General features: G+C 42.4%; 1 long non-coding RNA gene across 1 annotated transcript; it reads left to right on the top strand.

The window, feature by feature from the left end:
• Positions 1-2,798: 2,798 nt before the first annotated feature.
• LOC140000537 (uncharacterized) lies at positions 2,799-14,139 on the top strand. Its single transcript, XR_011805577.1, has 2 exons — positions 2,799-4,873; positions 9,922-14,139. It is a non-coding gene; the product is annotated as an uncharacterized lncRNA (long non-coding RNA).
• Positions 14,140-14,834: the final 695 nt, after the last annotated feature.

Raw genomic sequence — 14,834 nt, 5'->3', positions numbered from 1 at the left:
CAAACAAGGTATGGGGATGTGAATGCCTGGATAGAATGGGTCAAATATACCGTCCAGAGTCTCAACCGTAGCTACTGCTATGCTTGTGCCTCAGGATGACCGATTGCCCAGATAGTGCCCTTCCCATGGGGGTGGACCAAAGACTCCCAAGGGATGCGATGTATGATTGCATTGTACCAAGAAAAGACTGCCTGGGGAAATGAGGCCTGTAAGTCTCTCTTTGCTGTTTCTTGCATGATAACAGTATCACGGTTCCCCCTGCATTCTCTACAGCTATAGGTAACCATACAGCTTGCCTCTCACGGCAGGGTGTGAGTGCTACCTGGCATCTGGGAGAATTTGCCTTGTGCTACCAAGGACTTGATGGGAAACTGCTCAAGACTAGAGATCCCCAGGGCAGATCTCTGGTGGTACGGTGGAGGGAAGATCTTACGGTCCACCCCACCATCCAATTGGGGAGGCACTTGTGCACTTGTTCAATTAGCTATACCCTTCACCCTGGCATTTGAAAGAGAAACATCACAAATACCCAGAGGAAGTAAAAGAGGCTTAGGAATATCATTTGATGATAGAGTATACATAGATTCTATTGGGGTACCTAGAGGAGTTGCAGATGAACATAAAGCCAGAAATCAAATTGCTGCAGGGTTTGAGTCACTGTTCTGGTGGGTAACAATCAATAAAAATGCGGATTGGATTAATTATTTCTATTATAATCAGCAGAGATTCATCAATTATACCAAGGATGCGATGAGAGGAATCGCTGAACAACTAGATGCCACCAGCAAAATGGCATGGGAAAACAGGATAGCATTAGATATGTTGCTCGCAGAGGAAGGAGGTGTGTTTGTGTGTGTAATACTGAGCAACCATTGTTGCACTCTTATACCCAACAATAGTGTCCCAGATGGCTCGGTAACAAGAGCATTGCAAGGGCTTACCACCCTTGCCAGTGAATTGGGAGAAAAAGTAGGCGTATTTACATCCTTGATCATAGTTGTAGGAGTTTTGACAGCCATTGGTTGCTACATTATCCCCTGTGTAAGAGGACTAGTACAGTTGTTAACTGAAACCACACTATTGAAACAAATGACCATGGAGCTACCACCTTACTCAGATAAGGAGATAATGAGGAGATGGAAAGCAAAGAGAGCAAAGAAGAAGAAGTCTATCAAATTACACCTTAGAGAAAGGTTTTGCAAAAATCAACAGTTTATAAAAAAAAAGAAAAGGGGGGAATTGTGGGAATAGAAATGTTGTTTTTGCAGAGTTACATTGTTTAGAAGGAGGGAATGTGGTACTGAGATATGCTTACAGTGATAAGAAAGTTTAGCAGGCGACCTTGTAAAATGCAGACAACCAGACTCCTTAGGACAATTAGGTGAAAATCACGGTGTCAAGTCAAGTCAGATAAGTGAAGAAACATTACCACTTCAAGCAGTAAAAATGTCAAAAGAAATTTGAAATTTAACAGGCTGGCAACTGAAGGCCATTCATTGTTTGTGAAGCATCAGATAGATTGTGAACCTGGATTACCCACTCAGTGGGGAAACAGGGGAGGGTCCTGCCATCAAAAGGTATATAAACTGTGTTTTGGAACTAGTAGATGCGCTCTCTCCTGCTTGTGGGGCGCCCGCCATTGCAATCGCGAATAAATTACTACTTCACTGAGATCCTCGCCTGAGCCTAAATTATTGGCTACGGAGTGTTTCTCACACCTCCAAGATACTGAAACAACATATCAATCAATATACCATATTTCATCCCATTTTCCTTCTTTCCACAAAAACAACATTGACTGTAATATGGTGTTATAATTAATAGTTCCATTTAGGGGCCACTCTGCTCCATCCTCTAGTTTATAAAGTGGCCACCATTGATTGCAATATTCGATAAGAGTTCTTTTACTTTCTGTACCCTCTCACCCCACTATATCCCTCCAATGTGTTAGTATACATCCTAGAGGGCTTTTCCTCAGGATTTCTTTGCTTTGAACTTTTCCTATTGTAATCTACAGTGGTTAATATTCCACTGTTTTCCTAGAAGCTCTTTACTAGTCAATCCCAATCCCTCCAAAATCCACAATATATAGATACACAAGTAAAATCAGACCACTGTAAATTAACTACCTGTTGACAATTACACTGAGGACATTTAAACCTGATGAGCCGATAATATGCCTGGGCAAATTTTGTTCCCTTAGACATACACCTCAATGGCAGTCCTTATATTTACATATTTACATATTAACATATGTATAAAAGAATACTTTAACAAAAATGCCCGGGCTTTTATATATACAATATACAATGTACAGTTATTATTCCAGTTAGAATTATTCCTCAGCAGCTGCAAACATGCCAGTTGCCATTAAAGCTCGCTTACCCTCCTCCTGTCCTTTTCTTAAAATCTCAGACATCCCCAGAGTTAATGGGGATGGCCACATATTCCATTCCTGGCTGGGGTCCCCCCATCACTATTTCTCGTAGGGGATATAATACCTCCCTTAAAGCAGATTTCTGATTTCTTGCCCTGCTTCTGGTTACCGGCCCCTGTGTTTCATGATCCGATTCCGATTCTCCTGGATTAGCTAATTCAGGGAGTCCATTAAGGATGGGAGCCGTTAGTGCGGGCGGTGGAATAGGGTGCGGGCGGTGGAATAGGGTGGGGGCGGTGTCGGGACTTCCAAGTCCTTTCTCTTTTTATCCCGCCCTCCTTTTTCTTTTAGAGGATATAGATGCGTCCTCATATCTGAATTTATCCAGAGGTGCGCATACTCATTTTCTTCCAGACTAAAGGGTTCCTTTGAGTTTACATAAATATTTAGGCCTGACAAACCCAATCTTCAAAAGACCCAAATACAGGCCAGTAAAGGTGGTCTCCTCGAATCTGTTTACTACCCCAAACTTCAACACAATAATGTATCATTTTTACTTTATTCCTTCCCCGCCTAAAAGGGGAATCCTGCCAATTTTTAATCATTAATGCTGGGGTAACCTAACATCAGATGTTACCCCACCCATGGGAACAGAAGGCTTACTCTTCTTCTGTCCCATCTTCCGGAACACCTTCACACACACACACATGGATCGCTTCCCCCTTTTCGTGGCCCAGTCCCTCGCGGGAGGTGGGAACCGCACTACCAAGGGGTCCATACTCGCTTTGTCTGCAATTGGACGTCTCGTTTGTTGTGTTCCGGGATACCCAACCCCAACCAAACGGATCACCGGCCTATACTTACCTACCCTGTGGGTCTTTGTTCGGGCTTCGTGCACAAAGGTTGCCTGGGGTTTACCGGTTTTATTTGCTTGTGTCTAATTTTGGGTTTGTCGGTGAAGGATTTGAATGAAAGTAGTCCTAGTGAAGGCCGCTGAAATCAGCGGGGCGCCCCCTCTGAAGGTCTTTCAATCAGATTGCCTTTATCTGAGTCACGGCACCAAATTGTTATAAGTTAGACCACACAATTTTCTGGTCTATTGAAATTATTTTATTAATCAAGTAAGCAGACACAAGCAAAACAGCGCTGGGTGGCTGGGGAGTCTCCGCTCCACCATGGCACGCAACTTCCCCTTTCCAGTGTCGCTGTTTTATAGCATTCAAGTTCTGGCTTGTCGAGACTTGTCAAGACCTGTCGACTTGTCGACTTGTCGAGACTTGTTCTGAGGCTGTGCAGTCTGTTGTTGGGGGTCGTTATTCTTCCTCCGGTGATCATGCGTTGTGCTTGTGTTCAGGTGGGGGCAAAATAGGATGTCTTGCGGTGGGTGGGTGGTATCTTACAAAATCCTTGTTTTAACAAGGATGTTTACCCAACCCCCCTTCCCCATTTGTCCCCATGTTACAATGCCTTGAGTTGTGAAACCTTATCTCCTCAGTAGATTCTTTAAATTCTCAAGGACAATGAACAAACCCCTACTAATTTATCACAGCCCTTGACTGAGACTTTGGTGAAAGTACAGGCTGTAGAAAGAAAAATAGAAACAAGTGTTTTAAAAAAAAAAGTTACTGAAGGTGTTAAAGGTGTGGTATGTAGCGTTTGACAGAGCTGTTTGAAATTGAATGAGCAGGGAAAGGGGATGTAGGCATTATCTAAGTAACAGTCTAGAAGTTTTGGTATATTTACTGTGGTGTTTGGTCAGTTTTCCCAATGTGGGAATAGAAATGTTGTTTTTGCAGAGTTACATTGTTTAGAAGGTAGGAATGTAGGAATGTAGTACTGAGATATGCTTACAATTATAAGAGAGCTTAGCAGGCGACCTTGTAAAATGCAGACAACTAGACTCCTTAGGACAATTAGGTGAAAATCACGGTGTCAAGTCAAGTCAGATAAGTGAAGAAACATTACCACTTCAAGCAGTAAAAATGTCAAAAGAAATTTGAAATTTAACAGGCTGGCAACTGAAGGCCAGGCATTGTTTGTGAGGCATCAGATAGATTGTGAACCTGGATTACTCACTTAGTGGGGAAACAGGGGAGGGTCCTGTCATCAAAAGGTATATAAACTGTGTTTTGGAACTAGTAGATGCGCTCTCTCCTGCTTGTGGGGCGCCCGCCATTGCAATCGCGAATAAATTACTACTTCACTGAGATCCTCGCCTGAGCCTAAGTTATTGGCTACGGAGTGTTTCTCACAATTTGGGGGCTCGTCTGGGATCCAGTCACCTACTGGGGAGCTCCACCGCCGCAGCAGCAGGAAGGCATGCCCCGCTGATTTCAGCGGTCCTGTGCATCGACGGTGGCGGTTCTGCGGAAAGCTGACAGAGGGCCCGAGACTGGTTAAAGAGGCAGGATCCGTGAAGTAGTGGGGAAAGGAAGAAGGTAGGCACTCCAGGTTTTTTTTAAGGAATCGATCCGGTAACTCTGTGAACAGACCAAGGTAAGAAATATTAAGTATTGCCTTGGGGGTCGGGTATCTGGTGTATGGTAAGCCCTTGCACGGGGAAGTGCTGGCACTACACCAGGGGAATCTGGTGTACGGTAATCCTTGCACGGGGAAGTGCTTGGAAGTACACCAGGGAATCTGGTAAACTCAGGTGTGCGGTAACGCTGGCACGGGGAAGTGCTTGGCGGTACACCCCCATCTTTCAGTACGTTGGTGTGTGGTACACTGCAGAAGGGAAACTTCTGTAGCACATATTGGCGAGGGTTAGGAAAGATGGGAAGCATGAGTTCCAGGGGACAGGGAGATATCCCTGGGGGAGTGCCTACCGACTGTCCTTTAGGAAGGATGCTGAAAAATTGGAAAAATAACCCCAAAACTAAGGAGAAAGATAGGAAGAAAATGGTTAAATATTGTGTATCAGTCTGGACAAAAGAACCGATTAAGGGAACTGCAGTATTTTGGCCAAAATACGGGTCTGACAAGGATTGGGTATGTCAGGCCTTAAACTTGTATGTTAATAACAAATTTCTATTTTCGGAAGAAGAATCAGAGTATGCAGCTTGTTGGATACAAGGATCTAATTTGATTTTAAGCAAAAGTCAGAATAAAGAGGAAAAGAAAGGGGAAGGGACAAGTGATAAATGGGACCCTTTGGATAATTTACCTCCTCCTTATAACCCCCAGGCTGCAGTAACAGCAGCAGTCACTGTAACACCTTCTCTAAGAGAAGAAACAGGAACTGTAAATGACATAACTCTGGGAACAGGGGGTACCCCAGACTTGTAAAAGAATTGGAACAATGCAAAAAAGACCTTGAGAATTTTCCACTCCCTAGTACTAATACTACTAACACTAATGAAGCTGCTATGTATCCTCTCCGTGAAGTGCCGCTAGGACCTAGACAAATAGGATATGTAAATGCCCCCCTTTCTAGCGGAGAAGTGCGAAATTTTAAAAAGGAAATGAAATCTCTGATTGAGGATCCCATTGGATTAGCAGAACAGTTAGATCAGTTTTTGGGACCCAATCTATATTGCTGGGGAGAAATGATGGCAATTCTGAATCTGCTATTCTCAGGGGAAGAACGAGGAATGATTAGAAGGGCAGCAATGCGGGAATGGGAAAAGGATCATCCTCCAGGAGATGGAGTGATTCCAGCAGAACAAAAATTTCCAAATGTGAACCCTAATTGGGACAACAATAATATACAGGATAGGATTAATATGAGAGACTTGAGAGACCTAGTAATCAGAGGAATTAGAGAAGCAGTACCTAAGTCTCAGAATTTTATTAAAGCGTTTGAGATTCAGCAGAATAAAGATGAAACCCCAAGTGATTTCTTGTAAAGGCTCAGGGATAGGATGCGAAGGTATTCAGGAATGAGTCCTGATGACCCTGTAGCGCAGGGTCTTTTGAAGATTAATTTTGTACTGAAAGCGTGGCCGGACATACAAAGGAAACTTCAGAAATTGGAGGGATGGAATGAACAGCCGTTAGAAAGACTTTTGAGGGAAGCGCAGAAAGTGTATATCAGAAGGGAGGATGAAAAGCAAAAACAAAAGACGAAAATGATGGTCTCCACAGTGAATCAAGTGGTGGGGCAGAAAATGGGGAACCGATGGGAAAACGGGTTTCAAGAAAAACGAGGTTTGGGATGGAATCAGGAAGAAAAAGGAAACAGGAATGTGAGATCAAAGTGGCCACTGCCTCCTCAGTCACGGCAGCTACAGGGAAGATGTTATAAATGTGGGAAAATAGGACATCTTAAACGAGAATGTCCTGAATGGAAAAGGGAAGAAAGATTGTTTACCATCATAAACTCTGAATAGGGGGGTCAGGGGCTCTTTGAACAGTTGTCCCACCCAGAGCCCTTGATAAATTTAGAAGTGGGACCTAATAAAGAAGAGGTTGTATTTTTAGTAGATACAGGAGCAGCCAGATCCTCTTTAGCTTATAACATTTCGGGACTCAATTTAACTAATAATACTCTACGAGTAACAGGGGTAGAAGGATTTGGTATGGTAATGCCACTTTTTGAAACTACTGAATTATCTTGAGAAACTAAAACCGTCACTGGGCAACTGTTATATGTACCTGAAGCAGGGACCAATTTATTAGGAAGAGATTTAATAGTCAAATTGGGATTACAATTGAAGACCTGTGAAACAGGAATAACAATCGCAATGAACTTATTAACAGAAAACGATGAAAAAGAAATAAATCCCATGGTATGGGTAAGGGAAGGAAATCGAGGAGGGCTTAACATAACTCCCTTAAAGATAACTGTTCAAGAAGGGAGCGGAGTAGTTAGACAGCGACAGTATCCTATCTCTTATGAAGGGAAAATGGGCCTGAAACCTATAGTGCAAACTTTAGTTAAAGATGGTCTTTTGGAGCCTTGTATGTCACCATATAACACTCCAATTTTACCAGTACGAAAGCCAGATGGTTCATACCGATTAGTACAAGACCTAAGAAAAGTTAACGAGATAACACGGAAGCGCCACCCTGTGGTTCCTAACCCTTATACCCTGATGAGTAAAATCCCTTATGAGCACAAATGGTTCAGTGTTATAGATTTAAAGGATGCCTTTTGGGCATGCCCATTAGATCCTGGAAGTCGAGATATTTTTGCATTTGAATGGGACCTAAGACAGGTCGCAAACAGCAATATAGATGGACTGTTCTGCCTCAGGGATTTACTGAATCTCCCAATTTGTTTGGGCAAGAATTGGAAAAAATTTTAGAAACATTTCATATTCCAGTAGGAGTGACATTGTTACAGTATGTAGATGATTTACTGGTATCTGGGGAAGAAAGATCAGAGGTAAAAGAAGCCACCAATAAACTTCTGAATTTTTTAGGAGAACACGGGCTAAGGGTATCTAAAGATAAATTACAGTATGTAGAAAAAGAAGTTAAGTATTTGGGACATTTAGTCTCTGAGGGCAGACAGAGAATAAACCCTGAGAGGATTCAGGGAATTGTGCAACTTCCTCTCCCCAAAACAAAGAAAGAGTTGAGAAAATTTTTGGGTTTAATTGGATATTGCAGACTGTGGATAGAGGCATATGCACAGAAAACAAAGAAATTATATCTCAAATTACTGGAGGAAGAACCTAATATACTGAACTGGACTAAAGAGGAAAAAGAAGTAATGGAAAAATTAAAAAAAGACCTTATTACAGCACCAGTCTTAGCTCTTCCTGCCCTAAAGAAATCATTTTATCTTTTTATAACTGTAAGTGAGGGTGCTGCTTTGGGGGTGTTAACCCAAGAATGGGGGGATAAGAAGAAACCTGTAGCGTATTTGTCTAAATTGTTAGACCCTGTATCCCAGGGATGGCCAGAATGCATTCAGGCAGTAGCAGCAACTGCCTTATTAGTGGAAGAGAGCAGGAAATTAACCTTTGGAGGACAATTGATTGTTGTTACCCCTCATCAAGTAAAGGCTGTTCTCACTCAGAAAGCAGGAAGGTGGCTGACAGACTCCAGAATACTAAAATATGAAGCAATACTAATTGAAAAGGATGATTTAACTATAACTACAGAATCTATTTTGAATCCTGCCTCCTTCTTGTCAAAGGGAATTGAGGATCCAATAAATATGGAACATAACTGCTTAGATTTAATAAATTACCAGACAAAGGTAAGATTAGATTTACAAGAGGTGCCCTTAGAGGAAGGAGAAATATTGTTTATAGATGGATCTTCTAAGGTAGTACAAGGAAAGAGATGTAATGGTTATGCCATCATTGAAGGAACAGATGGGAATGTTGAAGAAATGGGAAAACTGCCTAGCAATTGGTCAGCTCAAACCTGTGAATTATATGCATTAAATCAAGCATTAAAATTATTAAGAGGGAAACAGGGAACTATATATACTGACTCACGATATGCATATGGGGTGGTACATACATTTGGAAAAATATGGGAAGAAAGGGGCTTAGTAAACAGCAAGGGAAAGGAATTAGTCCATGAAGAATTAATTAGACAGATTTTGGAAAGCCTGTTACTACCGGAGGAGGTTGCTGTGGTGCATGTGAGAGGACATCAAAAAGGAAACTCCCTAGTTGAATGGGGAAACAGAATTGCAGATGAAAAGGCTAAAGAAGCAGCTTTGCAATTAGAAGTAGAAGCAAAGCTGCTTCTTGTACCTGAAATAAAACCTCCACCTGAAAAGCCAATATTCAGCAAAAAGGAAATAGAAGCCTTTAGGGAATTAGGAGCAAAAGAGTCTGAAGGGCGGTGGACTCTCCCTGATGGGAGAGAAATGGTAAACAAACAGATAATGAGAGAAATTTTAGCTGTTCTACACCAAGGAAGTCACTGGGGAGTCCAGGCAATGTGTGACGCTGTATTAAGGAAATATATATGTATAGGCATGTATACTGTAGCTAAACAAGTGTGTAATAGTTGCATAACATGCCAACGAGTGAATAGGAAGGCTCTATGGAAACAGCCCCTGGGCGGACGGGATCCAGGACTTCGACCTTTCCAGAGCATTCAAATAGATTTTACTGAATTACCTAAAGTAGGCAGATTTAAGTACTTGCTGGTGTTGATTGATCATTTGTCAGGATGGGTAGAAGCTTTTCCTTCAGCATCAGCAACAGCTAGTGTGGTGATAAAGGTAATCCTGGAACAAATAATCCCTAGATATGGGATTGTTGAAAATATAGATTCAGATCAAGGAAGTCACTTCACTTCATCTATTTTACAAGGATTAATGGGAGCCTTGGGAATAAAATGGGAATTTCATACTCCATGGCATCCTTCCTCATCAGGGAAAGTGGAGCGAATGAATCAGACATTGAAGAAACATCTGTCAAAGCTTGTTTTAGAGACTAAGCTTCCCTGGACAAAGTGTTTACCTTTAGCACTTCTCAGAATTCGAACTGCTTCTAGAAAAGATATAGGAGTTTCACCATATGAGATGTTGTTTGGACTGCCGTACCTGGGTAGAAGCGGTGAGATACCCATTTTTGAAACTAAAGATATTTTTCTCAAAAATTATATACTTGGATTATCTTCTTCCTTAGCATCTCTCAGGGTTCGTGGACTGTTGGCTCAAACTCCACCTTTGGAATTCCCAGTACATTCATTCCATGCAGGAGATTGGGTCCTGATACGCACCTGGAGAGAATCAAAACTTCGGCCTGAATGGGAAGGACCATTCCAAGTACTGCTAACTACCGAAACAGCTGTAAGAACTGCGGAAAAAGGTTGGACTCATTATACTCGAGTGAAAGCATCTACTGACCCTGGTGCCTGGGAAGTTGTTCCTACAGAAGACTTATTGAAAGTTAAAATCAAAAAGAAAAATCCCGTAATAGACTCTGAGCAGGATAAAAGCTTATAATTGTAAACTAACCTTTTATTTCCACAGGTAACTAAAAAGGACAGACCTATAACAAATTGAATTGCTCCCAAAAGGAGCTTACATCCTATTTTTATTTTTTTTATTCTTTATTGTTACTTCTTTTGGTTGTGTGTTAATAATTATTTGGAAGCCTAGGATTTAAAAACAATGATAGGGAAAAATCAATTATTAATTTTGTTTCTGGTAACTATAAGCCTCAGAGGAGGCTTTGGTCAAGTGGAAACTTGGAAAAGATTTGATCAAATGATAGCAAAGACAGGGTATCCTGTCAAATTATGGGTGAATGTGACAGAGAGTTATGCACCACAATCTATTACATTTGATGCTTGTGAGGTGTTAACTTGTGGAGATTTAAATGCTCAACGACGATTGAGCAAGGAACATAAATATCTCTGCCCTGAACCTAGGACAGGCAACATGTTTAAAGGACCCCCTTGTTCGGATTGGGCTGATGTGTGGTGGACGACCAATCATAAAGGATGGTCATATACACCCACACCTATCTACTTTATGAGATTAAAGGAACAAATTAACATATTTAAAGGAATGGCTCAGCCCGACTGTCAGCATCTACAATGTAATCCAATAACTATAACAGTTAATCGGGCTGACTACCTTACAAACCGCACTTATGGTCTTGGAGCAGAAGTAACTGGACGAGACCCAACAGCTAGACTGAGAATAGCTGTAAGGGAACGACTCTCTCCTGCCATCATAGAAAGGGAGAAACTCAAGGAGAAACTCAAGGAGAAAGCAGGAGAGAAAACAGGAGAATCTCTTCAAAATAAGGCAGTTGTCACAGTTAAAGAAATAAAAGATCTTAGACAAACATTTGAGGTTGAAACAGGGTATGGAGATGTGAATGCCTGGATAGAATGGGTCAGATATACTGTCCAGAGTCTCAACCATAGCAATTGCTTTGCTTGTGCCTCAGGACGACCGATTGCCCAGATAGTGCCCTTCCCATTGGGGTAGACCGAGGACTCCCAAGGAATGCGATGTATGATTGCATTGTACCAAGAAAAGACTGCCTGGGGAAATGAAGCCTGTAAGTCTCTCTCTTTGCTATTCCCTTCCTTGCATAATAGCAATATCACGGTTCCCCCTGTATTCTCCACAGCCATAGGTAACCATACAGCCTGCCTCTCACGGCAGGGTGTGAGTGCTACCCGGCATCTGGGAGAATTTGCCTTGTGCACGAAGACCTTGAATGCTACCAAGGACTTGATGGGAAATTACTCAAGACTTGAGATCCCCAGGGCAGATCTCTGGTGGTACGGTGGAGGGAAGATCTTACGGTCCACCTTACCATCTAATTGGGGAGGCACTTGTGCACTTGTTCAATTAGCTATACCCTTCACCCTGGCATTTGAAAGAGAAACATCACCAATACCCAGAAGAAGTAAAAGAGGCTTAGGAGTATCATTTGATGATAAAATATACATAGATTCTATTGGGGTACCTAGAGGAGTTCCAGATGAACATAAAGCTAGGAATCAAATTGCTGCGGGGTTTGAGTCACTGTTCTGGTGGGTAACAATTAATAAAAATGTGGATTGGATTAATTATATCTATTATAATCAGCAGAGATTCATCAATTATACCAGGGATGCAATAAGAGGAATCGCTGAACAACTAGATGCCACCAGCAAAATGGCGTGGGAAAACAGGATAGCATTAGATATGATGCTCGCGGAGAAGGGTGGTGTATGCGTGATGCTGGGCAACCGTTGTTGTACTTTCATCCCTAACAATACTGCCCTGGATGGCACAGTAACAAGAGCATTGCAAGGGCTTACCACCCTTGCCAATGAATTAGCAGGAAATTCGGGAGCAGACACTTCCATCACAGGATGGTTGGAATCTTGGTTTGGTAAATGGAAAGGGATGGTAATGTCCATATTTACATCTTTGATTGTAGTAGCAGGAGTTTTGACAGCTATTGGCTGTTGCATTATCCCCTGTGTAAGGGGACTTGTCCAGCGGTTAATTGAAACCGCATTACTAAAACAAATGACCATGGATCCACCACCCTACTCAGATAAAATGGTGATGTTAGAGGAAATGGAGAGCAAAGAAAGTGAAGAAGAGGAAGATATTTACCAAATTACACCTTAAAAATAAATAAATAAGTAAATAAATAAATTAAAAAGAGTTTTTGCAAAAATCAACAGTTTATAGAAAAGAAAAAGAGGGGGGAATTGTGGGAATAGAAATGTTGTTTTTGCAGAGTTACATTGTTTAGAAGGTAGGAATGTAGGAATGTAGTACTGAGATATGCTTACAATTATAAGAGAGCTTAGCAGGCGACCTTGTAAAATGCAGACAACTAGACTCCTTGGGACAATTAGGTGAAAATCACAGTGTCAAGTCAAGTCAGATAAGTGAAGAAACATTACCACTTCAAGCAGTAAAAATGTCAAAAGAAATTTGAAATTTAACAGGCTGGCAACTGAAGGCCAGGCATTGTTTGTGAGGCATCAGATAGATTGTGAACCTGGATTACTCACTTAGTGGGGAAACAGGGGAGGGTCCTGTCATCAAAAGGTATATAAACTGTGTTTTGGAACTAGTAGATGCACTCTCTCCTGCTTGTGGGGCGCCCGCCATTGCAATCGCGAATAAATTACTACTTCACTGAGATCCTCGCCTGAGCCTAAGTTATTGGCTACGGAGTGTTTCTCACACCAAGTATCAGGGAGGGGGAATGGGGTGGGACAGCCTATTTCACCAGGAGCCACAGGCCGCAGAGGGGCTTCGGCTCCAGCACCTGGAGCGCCTCCTCCCTCTCCTTTGCGCTGACTTTGATGTCTGTGGGGAGGTTTCTTGCTCCTGGTGTTGAGCAGCAGGTTTTTGTTTGTTTGTTTGTCTTCGTGAATGTGCTCTCACAGAGGCACGGATTGTGTTGCTCATGGCATGGCTCTGGGCAGCGGTGGGCCCCTTTGAGGCTGGATGAATCTTCTCCCCCCCCCCGCCAAGTTATTGGCTATGGAGTGTTTCTCACACTGGCAAGCAGTTGCGCATTATGGGGAATCATATGTCCTTAGGAACAAAGACTGTCCTGGTAACCTTACAGCTCATTCTCCTTATTAACAATTAGACAGTTTATGAGCCTGAAATATGGGACCAAACTGAGGTCAAGGTGTGGGACTAAACTAAAAATGGCAAGGTTGCAGTGGGATTGCTAGGCACCTGGCGAGCAGTCTCTCAGGACTTAAAGAGCCATGTGGAGCCACAATCACAAACATGTGGCTTGCCAGATAGTGAGGGAGCTGCGGGCTCCTTTACTGATCCGACTGCTATGCCATGGGCCCCTCTGCTGCTACAACCATCGAAGGCTTTTGCTGTTACGCCCCCTGCTGACCTGAACGTGCCTTTTGACCCAGGCCTCATTGGCCTTGAAAAGGAGATGTGTATGCTTTTCTTCGATCTGGGAAGAACGGGATACATAAGGCCTGAAGACTGAGTTGCTTGACAACTTAAAGCGAGACATATTGTTCAAAAGGAATGGAAAATGGAGACTTGTTTGTAATCAAGAAAAGGAATGGAAAATGGAGGCTGTTAAATCATGGAACTTAAAGGATTGTTTGTTACCTTTTCTGATTTTACATACGTATAGGCATACTCAAGTTTAGTAAGTCATAGAACTTAAAGGATTGTTTGTTCTTTCCTGATTGTACGTATGTATAGGCATACTTGGGTTTAGTATGTAAAAGCCATGTTCTGTATGTTTAGAATGTTTGATGTTTGTGTGTGCGTGTTGGAGCGTAGACTCCCTGCACACCCAGTGCTGTTTACTTGCCTTTTATACCTTTTATAGCTTTTATACCTTTTATACCTTTTAGAAATATTTGTTTTATAAATATTACAAAATTCAGATTGAGTTGAGACTTCATTTATAACACTAACAATTATAGGCCTGTAAGTCTCATGTCAGTACCTGGTAAAATTATGGAGAAGATGATCGTTGAAGTTATTGAAGCGCACCTGAGGGATAGGTCCTGTTTGACTAACTTGATTTCTTTTTAAGATAAGATCACCTATCTAGTTGACCAAGGGAAACCAGCTGATGTGATTTATTTGGACTTCAGCAAAGCTTTTGACACAGTTTCCCATAGGATCCTACTGGACAAAATGTCCAGTATACAGCTAGACAAAAACATCATACGATGGGTGAGCAGTTGGCTGACGGGCAGAGCTCAATGGGTTGTGGTAAATGGGGCCACATCAGGCTGGCGGATGGTCACTAGTGGCATCCCTCAAGGCTCCTGAAATACGGGAACAAACTGAGGTCAAGGTGTGGGACTCTGCAACTAAAAATGACAAGGTTGCAGTGGGATTGCTCAGCTCCTGGCGAGCAATCTCTGAGGCCTTAAAGAGACTTGTGGGGCCACAGTTAACAACGTGTGGTTTACCAGACAGTGAGGGAGGTGTGGGCTCCTTTACTGGTCCGACTGCTATGCCATCAGCCCCCCCACTGCTGCTGCCATCGAAGACCTTTGCTGTTATGCCCCCTGGTGATCTGAACGTGCCTTTTTACCCAGGCCCTATTGGCCTTGAGGAGGAGATGGA

The sequence above is a fragment of the Anas platyrhynchos genome, chromosome W (genome assembly GCF_047663525.1).
Source record: "Anas platyrhynchos isolate ZD024472 breed Pekin duck chromosome W, IASCAAS_PekinDuck_T2T, whole genome shotgun sequence".
Classification (NCBI taxonomy): Eukaryota; Metazoa; Chordata; class Aves; order Anseriformes; family Anatidae; genus Anas; species Anas platyrhynchos.
The sequence above is the reverse complement of the archived record's forward strand: the minus strand, read 5'-3'. Positions and strand labels throughout refer to the sequence as shown.